Here is a 13,086-nt window from a genome sequence, read left to right as displayed (position 1 = left end):
ATTTCACGTTGAGTAGAATGCTTTGACATAAAAGCAGTATACATTTGAATTGTACTCAAAAGTCCTGACTGCAAACCTAATGCAAACACATTTGGTTAACTTCCCAGATGAATATGACTAGGTTTAAAGTTGTTTCATGCCTCAGTTCATCAAGACAAAAAAGTTACTTTCTCAGTACTACTATGCTCTGACATTAAGGAAGTACACATCTGAATTTTACACCAAAGTACTTACTGCAAACTAATGGAAACAACTTAGGTTAACTTCCCACATGATTATGAGTAGTTTGAAAGTTGTTTCATGGCTGTACACATCAACACAAAAAAGTTGTTATCTCAGTGCATGCAATGCTTAGACAATACAAATAGTATACATTTCAATTTTACACCAAAGCACTTACTGCAAACCTAATGGAAACAACATAGATTAACTTCCCACATGATTCTGAGATGTCTGAAAGTTGTTTCATACCTGTGCACATCAAGACAAAAAAGTTGTTTTCTCAGTGCATGCAATGCTTTTACAAACAAATAGTATACATTTCAATTTTACACCAAAGCACTTACTGCAGATCTAATGGAAACACCTTAGGTTAACTTTCCACATGATTATGAGTAGTTTGAAAGTTGTTTCATGGCTGTACACATCAACAGAAAAAAGTTGTTATCTCAGTGAATGCAATGCTTAGACAATACAAATAGTATACATTTCAATTTTACTACAAAGCACTTACTGCAAACCTAATGGAAACACCTTAGGTTAACTTCCCACATGATTCTGAGATGTCTGAAAGTTGTTTCATACCTGTACACATAAAGACAAAAAAGTTGATTTCACGGTGAATAGAATGCTTTGACATAAAAGTAGTATACATTTCAATTTTACACCAAAGTACTTACTGCAAACTAATGGAAACACCTTAGGTTAACTTCCCACATTATTATGAGTAGTTTGAAAGTTGTTTCATGGCTGTAGACATCAACACATAAAAGTTGTTATCTCAGTGCATGCAATGTTTAGACAATACAAATAGTATACATTTCAATTTGACACCAAAGTACTTACTGCAAACCTAATGGAAACAACTTAGATTAACTTCCCACATGATTCTGAGATGTCTGAAAGTTGTTTCATACCTGTGCACATCAAGACAAAAAAGTTGTTTTCTCAGTGCACGCAATGCTTTTACAATACATATAGTATACATTTCAATTTCACACCAAAGCACTTACTGCAAACCTAATGGAAACAACTTAGATTAACTTCCCACATGATTCTGAGATGTCTGAAAGTTGTTTCATACCTGTGCACATCAAGACAAAAAAGTTCTTTTCTCAGTGCATGCAATGCTTTTACAATACAAATAGTATACATTTCAATTTTACAGCAAAGCACTTACTGCAAACCTAATGGAAACACTTTAGTTTAACATCCCACATGATTCTGAGATGTCTGAAAGTTGTTTCATACCTGTGCACATAAAGACAAAAAAGTTGATTTCACAGTGAATAGAATGCTTTGACAGAAAAGCAGTATACATTTCAATTGTACTCAAAAGTCCTGACTGCAAACCTAATGCAAACACATTTGGTTAACTTCCCAGATGAATATGACTAGGTTTAAAGTTGTTTCATGCCTCAGTTCATCAAGACAAAAAAGTTACTTTCTCAGTACTACTATGCTCTGACATTAAGGAAGTACACATCTGAATTTTACACCAAAGTACTTACTGCAAACTAATGGAAACAACTTAGGTTAACTTCCCACATGATTATGAGTAGTTTGAAAGTTGTTTCATGGCTGTACACATCAACACAAAAAAGTTGTTATCTCAGTGCATGCAATGCTTAGACAATACAAATAGTATACATTTCAATTTTACACCAAAGCACTTACTGCAAACCTAATGGAAACAACATAGATTAACTTCCCACATGATTCTGAGATGTCTGAAAGTTGTTTCATACCTGTGCACATCAAGACAAAAAAGTTGTTTTCTCAGTGCATGCAATGCTTTTACAAACAAATAGTATACATTTCAATTTTACACCAAAGCACTTACTGCAGATCTAATGGAAACACCTTAGGTTAACTTTCCACATGATTATGAGTAGTTTGAAAGTTGTTTCATGGCTGTACACATCAACAGAAAAAAGTTGTTATCTCAGTGAATGCAATGGTTAGACAATACAAATAGTATACATTTCAATTTTACTACAAAGCACTTACTGCAAACCTAATGGAAACACCTTAGGTTAACTTCCCACATGATTCTGAGATGTCTGAAAGTTGTTTCATACCTGTACACATAAAGACAAAAAAGTTGATTTCACGGTGAATAGAATGCTTTGACATAAAAGTAGTATACATTTCAATTTTACACCAAAGTACTTACTGCAAACTAATGGAAACACCTTAGGTTAACTTCCCACATTATTATGAGTAGTTTGAAAGTTGTTTCATGGCTGTAGACATCAACACATAAAAGTTGTTATCTCAGTGCATGCAATGTTTAGACAATACAAATAGTATACATTTCAATTTGACACCAAAGTACTTACTGCAAACCTAATGGAAACAACTTAGATTAACTTCCCACATGATTCTGAGATGTCTGAAAGTTGTTTCATACCTGTGCACATCAAGACGAAAAAGTTGTTTTCTCAGTGCACGCAATGCTTTTACAATACATATAGTATACATTTCAATTTCACACCAAAGCACTTACTGCAAACCTAATGGAAACAACTTAGATTAACTTCCCACATGATTCTGAGATGTCTGAAAGTTGTTTCATACCTGTGCACATCAAGACAAAAAAGTTCTTTTCTCAGTGCATGCAATGCTTTTACAATACAAATAGTATACATTTCAATTTTACAGCAAAGCACTTACTGCAAACCTAATGGAAACACTTTAGGTTAACTTTCCACATGATTCTGACATGTCTGAAAGTTGTTTCATACCTGTGCACATCAAGACAAAAAAGTTGTTATCTCAGTGAATGCAATGCTTAGGCAATACAAATAGTATACATTTCAATTTTACTACAAAGCACTTACTGCAAACCTAATGGAAACACCTTAGGTTAACTTCCCACATGATTCTGAGATGTCTGAAAGTTGTTTCATACCTGTACACATAAAGACAAAAAAGTTGATTTCACGGTGAATAGAATGCTTTGACATAAAAGTAGTATACATTTCAATTTTACACCAAAGTACTTACTGCAAACTAATGGAAACACCTTAGGTTAACTTCCCACATTATTATGAGTAGTTTGAAAGTTGTTTCATGGCTGTAGACATCAACACATAAAAGTTGTTATCTCAGTGCATGCAATGCTTAGACAATACAAATAGTATACATTTCAATTTGACACCAAAGTACTTACTGCAAACCTAATGGAAACAACTTAGATTAACTTCCCACATGATTCTGAGATGTCTGAAAGTTGTTTCATACCTGTGCACATCAAGACAAAAAAGTTGTTTTCTCAGTGCACGCAATGCTTTTACAATACATATAGTATACATTTCAATTTCACACCAAAGCACTTACTGCAAACCTAATGGAAACAACTTAGATTAACTTCCCACATGATTCTGAGATGTCTGAAAGTTGTTTCATACCTGTGCACATCAAGACAAAAAAGTTCTTTTCTCAGTGCATGCAATGCTTTTACAATACAAATAGTATACATTTCAATTTTACAGCAAAGCACTTACTGCAAACCTAATGGAAACAACTTAGGTTAACTTTCCACATGATTCTGACATATCTGCAAGTTGTTTCATACCTGTGCACATCAAGACAAAAAAGTTGTTATCTCAGTGAATGCAATGCTTAGACAATACAAATAGTATACATTTCAATTTTACTACAAAGCACTTAATGCAAACCTAATGGAAACACCTTAGGTTAACTTCCCACATGATTCTGAGATGTCTGAAAGTTGTTTCATACCTGTGCACATAAAGACAAAAAAGTTGATTTCACGGTGAGTAGAATGCTTTGACATAAAAGTAGTATACATTTCAATTTTACAACAAATTACTTACTGCAAACCTAATGGAAACCATTTAGGTTAACTTTCCACATGATTATCAGTAGTTTGAAAGTTGTTTCATGGCTGCACACATCAACACAAAAAAGTTGTAATCTCAGTGCATGCAATGCTTAGACAATACAAATAGTATACATTTCAATTTCACACCAAAGCACTTACTGCAAACCTAATGGAAACAACTTAGATTAACTTCCCACATGATTCTGAGATGTCTGAAAGTTGTTTCATACCTGTGCACATCAAGACAAAAAAGTTGTTTTCTCAGTGCATGCAATGCTTTTACAATACAAATAGTATACATTTCAATTTTACACCAAAGCACTTACTGCAAACCTAATGGAAACACTTTAGGTTAACTTTCCACATGATTCTGACATGTCTGAAAGTTGTTTCATACCTGTGCACATCAAGACAAAAAAGTTGTTATCTCAGTGAATGCAATGCTTAGGCAATACAAATAGTATACATTTCAATTTTACTACAAAGCACTTACTGCAAACCTAATGGAAACAACTTAGGTTAACTTCCCACATGATTCTGAGATGTCTGAAAGTTGTTTCATGCCTGTACACATAAAGACAAAAAAGTTGATTTCACGTTGAGTAGAATGCTTTGACATAAAAGCAGTATACATTTGAATTGTACTCAAAAGTCCTGACTGCAAACCTAATGCAAACACATTTGCTTAACTTCCCAGATGAATATGACTAGGTGTAAAGTTGTTTCATGCCTCAGTTCATCAAGACAAAAAAGTTACTTTCTCAGTACTACTATGCTCTGACATTAAGGAAGTACACATCTGAATTTTACACCAAAGTACTTACTGCAAACTAATGGAAACAACTTAGGTTAACTTCCCACATGATTATGAGTAGTTTGAAAGTTGTTTCATGGCTGTACACATCAACACAAAAAAGTTGTTATCTCAGTGCATGCAATGCTTAGACAATACAAATAGTATACATTTCAATTTTACACCAAAGCACTTACTGCAAACCTAATGGAAACAACATAGATTACTTCCCACATGATTCTGAGATGTCTGAAAGTTGTTTCATACCTGTGCACATCAAGACAAAAAAGTTGTTTTCTCAGTGCATGCAATGCTTTTACAAACAAATAGTATACATTTCAATTTTACACCAAAGCACTTACTGCAGATCTAATGGAAACACCTTAGGTTAACTTTCCACATGATTATGAGTAGTTTGAAAGTTGTTTCATGGCTGTACACATCAACAGAAAAAAGTTGTTATCTCAGTGAATGCAATGCTTAGACAATACAAATAGTATACATTTCAATTTTACTACAAAGCACTTACTGCAAACCTAATGGAAACACCTTAGGTTAACTTCCCACATGATTCTGAGATGTCTGAAAGTTGTTTCATACCTGTACACATAAAGACAAAAAAGTTGATTTCACGGTGAATAGAATGCTTTGACATAAAAGTAGTATACATTTCAATTTTACACCAAAGTACTTACTGCAAACTAATGGAAACACCTTAGGTTAACTTCCCACATTATTATGAGTAGTTTGAAAGTTGTTTCATGGCTGTAGACATCAACACATAAAAGTTGTTATCTCAGTGCATGCAATGCTTAGACAATACAAATAGTATACATTTCAATTTGACACCAAAGTACTTACTGCAAACCTAATGGAAACAACTTAGATTAACTTCCCACATGATTCTGAGATGTCTGAAAGTTGTTTCATACCTGTGCACATCAAGACAAAAAAGTTGTTTTCTCAGTGCACGCAATGCTTTTACAATACATATAGTATACATTTCAATTTCACACCAAAGCACTTACTGCAAACCTAATGGAAACAACTTAGATTAACTTCCCACATGATTCTGAGATGTCTGAAAGTTGTTTCATACCTGTGCACATCAAGACAAAAAAGTTCTTTTCTCAGTGCATGCAATGCTTTTACAATACAAATAGTATACATTTCAATTTTACAGCAAAGCACTTACTGCAAACCTAATGGAAACACTTTAGGTTAACTTTCCACATGATTCTGACATGTCTGAAAGTTGTTTCATACCTGTGCACATCAAGACAAAAAAGTTGTTATCTCAGTGAATGCAATGCTTAGGCAATACAAATAGTATACATTTCAATTTTACTACAAAGCACTTACTGCAAACCTAATGGAAACACCTTAGGTTAACTTCCCACATGATTCTGAGATGTCTGAAAGTTGTTTCATACCTGTACACATAAAGACAAAAAAGTTGATTTCACGGTGAATAGAATGCTTTGACATAAAAGTAGTATACATTTCAATTTTACACCAAAGTACTTACTGCAAACTAATGGAAACACCTTAGGTTAACTTCCCACATTATTATGAGTAGTTTGAAAGTTGTTTCATGGCTGTAGACATCAACACATAAAAGTTGTTATCTCAGTGCATGCAATGCTTAGACAATACAAATAGTATACATTTCAATTTTACACCAAAGTACTTACTGCAAACCTAATGGAAACAACTTAGATTAACTTCCCACATGATTCTGAGATGTCTGAAAGTTGTTTCATACCTGTGCACATCAAGACAAAAAAGTTGTTTTCTCAGTGCACGCAATGCTTTTGCAATACATAAAGTATACATTTCAATTTCACACCAAAGCACTTACTGCAAACCTAATGGAAACAACTTAGATTAACTTCCCACATGATTCTGAGATGTCTGAAAGTTGTTTCATACCTGTGCACATCAAGACAAAAAAGTTCTTTTCTCAGTGCATGCAATGCTTTTACAATACAAATAGTATACATTTCAATTTTACAGCAAAGCACTTACTGCAAACCTAATGGAAACAACTTAGGTTAACTTTCCACATGATTCTGACATATCTGCAAGTTGTTTCATACCTGTGCACATCAAGACAAAAAAGTTGTTATCTCAGTGAATGCAATGCTTAGACAATACAAATAGTATACATTTCAATTTTACTACAAAGCACTTACTGCAGATCTAATGGAAACACCTTAGGTTAACTTTCCACATGATTATGAGTAGTTTGAAAGTTGTTTCATGGCTGTACACATCAACAGAAAAAAGTTGTTATCTCAGTGAATGCAATGCTTAGACAATACAAATAGTATACATTTCAATTTTACTACAAAGCACTTACTGTAAACCTAATGGAAACACCTTAGGTTAACTTCCCACATGATTCTGAGATGTCTGAAAGTTGTTTCATACCTGTACACATAAAGACAAAAAAGTTGATTTCACGGTGAATAGAATGCTTTGACATAAAAGTAGTATACATTTCAATTTTACACCAAAGTACTTACTGCAAACTAATGGAAACACCTTAGGTTAACTTCCCACATTATTATGAGTAGTTTGAAAGTTGTTTCATGGCTGTAGACATCAACACATAAAAGTTGTTATCTCAGTGCATGCAATGCTTAGACAATACAAATAGTATACATTTCAATTTGACACCAAAGTACTTACTGCAAACCTAATGGAAACAACTTAGATTAACTTCCCACATGATTCTGAGATGTCTGAAAGTTGTTTCATACCTGTGCACATCAAGACAAAAAAGTTGTTTTCTCAGTGCACGCAATGCTTTTACAATACATATAGTATACATTTCAATTTCACACCAAAGCACTTACTGCAAACCTAATGGAAACAACTTAGATTAACTTCCCACATGATTCTGAGATGTCTGAAAGTTGTTTCATACCTGTGCACATCAAGACAAAAAAGTTCTTTTCTCAGTGCATGCAATGCTTTTACAATACAAATAGTATACATTTCAATTTTACAGCAAAGCACTTACTGCAAACCTAATGGAAACAACTTAGGTTAACTTTCCACATGATTCTGACATATCTGCAAGTTGTTTCATACCTGTGCACATCAAGACAAAAAAGTTGTTATCTCAGTGAATGCAATGCTTAGACAATACAAATAGTATACATTTCAATTTTACTACAAAGCACTTAATGCAAACCTAATGGAAACACCTTAGGTTAACTTCCCACATGATTCTGAGATGTCTGAGAGTTGTTTCATACCTGTGCACATAAAGACAAAAAAGTTGATTTCACGGTGAGTAGAATGCTTTGACATAAAAGTAGTATACATTTCAATTTTACAACAAATTACTTACTGCAAACCTAATGGAAACCATTTAGGTTAACTTTCCACATGATTATCAGTAGTTTGAAAGTTGTTTCATGGCTGCACACATCAACACAAAAAAGTTGTAATCTCAGTGCATGCAATGCTTAGACAATACAAATAGTATACATTTCAATTTTACACCAAAGCACTTACTGCAAACCTAATGGAAACACTTTAGGTTAACTTCCCACATCATTCTGAGATGTCTGAAAGTTGTTTCATACCTGTGCACATCAAGACAAAAAAGTTGTTTTCTCAGTGCATGCAATGCTTTTACAATACAAATAGTATACATTTCAATTTTACACCAAAGCACTTACTGCAAACCTAATGGAAACACTTTAGGTTAACTTTCCACATGATTCTGACATGTCTGAAAGTTGTTTCATACCTGTGCACATCAAGACAAAAAAGTTGTTATCTCAGTGAATGCAATGCTTAGACAATACAAATAGTATACATTTCAATTTTACACCAAAGCACTTACTGCAAACCTAATGGAAACAACATAGATTAACTTCCCACATGATTCTGAGATGTCTGAAAGTTGTTTCATACCTGTGCACATCAAGACAAAAAAGTTGTTTTCTCAGTGCATGCAATGCTTTTACAAACAAATAGTATACATTTCAATTTTACACCAAAGCACTTACTGCAGATCTAATGGAAACACCTTAGGTTAACTTTCCACATGATTATGAGTAGTTTGAAAGTTGTTTCATGGCTGTACACATCAACAGAAAAAAGTTGTTATCTCAGTGAATGCAATGCTTAGACAATACAAATAGTATACATTTCAATTTTACTACAAAGCACTTACTGCAAACCTAATGGAAACACCTTAGGTTAACTTCCCACATGATTCTGAGATGTCTGAAAGTTGTTTCATACCTGTACACATAAAGACAAAAAAGTTGATTTCACGGTGAATAGAATGCTTTGACATAAAAGTAGTATACATTTCAATTTTACACCAAAGTACTTACTGCAAACTAATGGAAACACCTTAGGTTAACTTCCCACATTATTATGAGTAGTTTGAAAGTTGTTTCATGGCTGTAGACATCAACACATAAAAGTTGTTATCTCAGTGCATGCAATGCTTAGACAATACAAATAGTATACATTTCAATTTGACACCAAAGTACTTACTGCAAACCTAATGGAAACAACTTAGATTAACTTCCCACATGATTCTGAGATGTCTGAAAGTTGTTTCATACCTGTGCACATCAAGACAAAAAAGTTCTTTTCTCAGTGCATGCAATGCTTTTACAATACAAATAGTATACATTTCAATTTTACAGCAAAGCACTTACTGCAAACCTAATGGAAACACTTTAGTTTAACATCCCACATGATTCTGAGATGTCTGAAAGTTGTTTCATACCTGTGCACATAAAGACAAAAAAGTTGATTTCACAGTGAATAGAATGCTTTGACAGAAAAGCAGTATACATTTCAATTGTACTCAAAAGTCCTGACTGCAAACCTAATGCAAACACATTTGGTTAACTTCCCAGATGAATATGACTAGGTTTAAAGTTGTTTCATGCCTCAGTTCATCAAGACAAAAAAGTTACTTTCTCAGTACTACTATGCTCTGACATTAAGGAAGTACACATCTGAATTTTACACCAAAGTACTTACTGCAAACTAATGGAAACACCTTAGGTTAACTTCCCACATGATTATAAGTAGTTTGAAAGTTGTTTCATGGCTGTGCACATCAACACAATAAAGTTGTTTTCTCAGTGCATGCAATGCTTAGACAAAACAAATAGTATACATTTCAATTTTACACCAAAGCACTTACTGCAAACCTAATGGAAACACTTTAGGTTAACTTTCCACATGATTCTGACATGTCTGAAAGTTGTTTCATACCTGTGCACATCAAGACAAAAAAGTTGTTATCTCAGTGAATGCAATGCTTAGGCAATACAAATAGTATACATTTCAATTTTACTACAAGCACTTACTGCAAACCTAATGGAAACACCTTAGGTTAACTTCCCACATGATTCTGAGATGTCTGAAAGTTGTTTCATGCCTGTGCACATCAAGACAAAAAAGTTGTTTTCTCAGTGCATGCAATGCTTTTACAAACAAATAGTATACATTTCAATTTTACACCAAAGCACTTACTGCAGATCTAATGGAAACACCTTAGGTTAACTTTCCACATGATTATGAGTAGTTTGAAAGTTGTTTCATGGCTGTACACATCAACAGAAAAAAGTTGTTATCTCAGTGAATGCAATGCTTAGACAATACAAATAGTATACATTTCAATTTTACTACAAAGCACTTACTGCAAACCTAATGGAAACACCTTAGGTTAACTTCCCACATGATTCTGAGATGTCTGAAAGTTGTTTCATACCTGTACACATAAAGACAAAAAAGTTGATTTCACGGTGAATAGAATGCTTTGACATAAAAGTAGTATACATTTCAATTTTACACCAAAGTACTTACTGCAAACTAATGGAAACACCTTAGGTTAACTTCCCACATTATTATGAGTAGTTTGAAAGTTGTTTCATGGCTGTAGACATCAACACATAAAAGTTGTTATCTCAGTGCATGCAATGCTTAGACAATACAAATAGTATACATTTCAATTTGACACCAAAGTACTTACTGCAAACCTAATGGAAACAACTTAGATTAACTTCCCACATGATTCTGAGATGTCTGAAAGTTGTTTCATACCTGTGCACATCAAGACAAAAAAGTTGTTTTCTCAGTGCACGCAATGCTTTTACAATACATATAGTATACATTTCAATTTCACACCAAAGCACTTACTGCAAACCTAATGGAAACAACTTAGATTAACTTCCCACATGATTCTGAGATGTCTGAAAGTTGTTTCATACCTGTGCACATCAAGACAAAAAAGTTCTTTTCTCAGTGCATGCAATGCTTTTACAATACAAATAGTATACATTTCAATTTTACAGCAAAGCACTTACTGCAAACCTAATGGAAACACTTTAGGTTAACTTTCCACATGATTCTGACATGTCTGAAAGTTGTTTCATACCTGTGCACATCAAGACAAAAAAGTTGTTATCTCAGTGAATGCAATGCTTAGGCAATACAAATAGTATACATTTCAATTTTACTACAAAGCACTTACTGCAAACCTAATGGAAACACCTTAGGTTAACTTCCCACATGATTCTGAGATGTCTGAAAGTTGTTTCATACCTGTACACATAAAGACAAAAAAGTTGATTTCACGGTGAATAGAATGCTTTGACATAAAAGTAGTATACATTTCAATTTTACACCAAAGTACTTACTGCAAACTAATGGAAACACCTTAGGTTAACTTCCCACATTATTATGAGTAGTTTGAAAGTTGTTTCATGGCTGTAGACATCAACACATAAAAGTTGTTATCTCAGTGCATGCAATGCTTAGACAATACAAATAGTATACATTTCAATTTTACACCAAAGTACTTACTGCAAACCTAATGGAAACAACTTAGATTAACTTCCCACATGATTCTGAGATGTCTGAAAGTTGTTTCATACCTGTGCACATCAAGACAAAAAAGTTGTTTTCTCAGTGCACGCAATGCTTTTGCAAAACATAAAGTATACATTTCAATTTCACACCAAAGCACTTACTGCAAACCTAATGGAAACAACTTAGATTAACTTCCCACATGATTCTGAGATGTCTGAAAGTTGTTTCATACCTGTGCACATCAAGACAAAAAAGTTCTTTTCTCAGTGCATGCAATGCTTTTACAATACAAATAGTATACATTTCAATTTTACAGCAAAGCACTTACTGCAAACCTAATGGAAACAACTTAGGTTAACTTTCCACATGATTCTGACATATCTGCAAGTTGTTTCATACCTGTGCACATCAAGACAAAAAAGTTGTTATCTCAGTGAATGCAATGCTTAGACAATACAAATAGTATACATTTCAATTTTACTACAAAGCACTTACTGCAGATCTAATGGAAACACCTTAGGTTAACTTTCCACATGATTATGAGTAGTTTGAAAGTTGTTTCATGGCTGTACACATCAACAGAAAAAAGTTGTTATCTCAGTGAATGCAATGCTTAGACAATACAAATAGTATACATTTCAATTTTACTACAAAGCACTTACTGCAAACCTAATGGAAACACCTTAGGTTAACTTCCCACATGATTCTGAGATGTCTGAAAGTTGTTTCATACCTGTACACATAAAGACAAAAAAGTTGATTTCACGGTGAATAGAATGCTTTGACATAAAAGTAGTATACATTTCAATTTTACACCAAAGTACTTACTGCAAACTAATGGAAACACCTTAGGTTAACTTCCCACATTATTATGAGTAGTTTGAAAGTTGTTTCATGGCTGTAGACATCAACACATAAAAGTTGTTATCTCAGTGCATGCAATGCTTAGACAATACAAATAGTATACATTTCAATTTGACACCAAAGTACTTACTGCAAACCTAATGGAAACAACTTAGATTAACTTCCCACATGATTCTGAGATGTCTGAAAGTTGTTTCATACCTGTGCACATCAAGACAAAAAAGTTGTTTTCTCAGTGCACGCAATGCTTTTACAATACATATAGTATACATTTCAATTTCACACCAAAGCACTTACTGCAAACCTAATGGAAACAACTTAGATTAACTTCCCACATGATTCTGAGATGTCTGAAAGTTGTTTCATACCTGTGCACATCAAGACAAAAAAGTTCTTTTCTCAGTGCATGCAATGCTTTTACAATACAAATAGTATACATTTCAATTTTACAGCAAAGCACTTACTGCAAACCTAATGGAAACACTTTAGGTTAACTTTC

The sequence above is a fragment of the Mobula birostris genome, chromosome 18 (assembly GCF_030028105.1).
Source record: "Mobula birostris isolate sMobBir1 chromosome 18, sMobBir1.hap1, whole genome shotgun sequence".
Classification (NCBI taxonomy): domain Eukaryota; kingdom Metazoa; phylum Chordata; class Chondrichthyes; order Myliobatiformes; family Myliobatidae; genus Mobula; species Mobula birostris.
The sequence above is the reverse complement of the archived record's forward strand: the minus strand, read 5'-3'. Positions refer to the sequence as shown.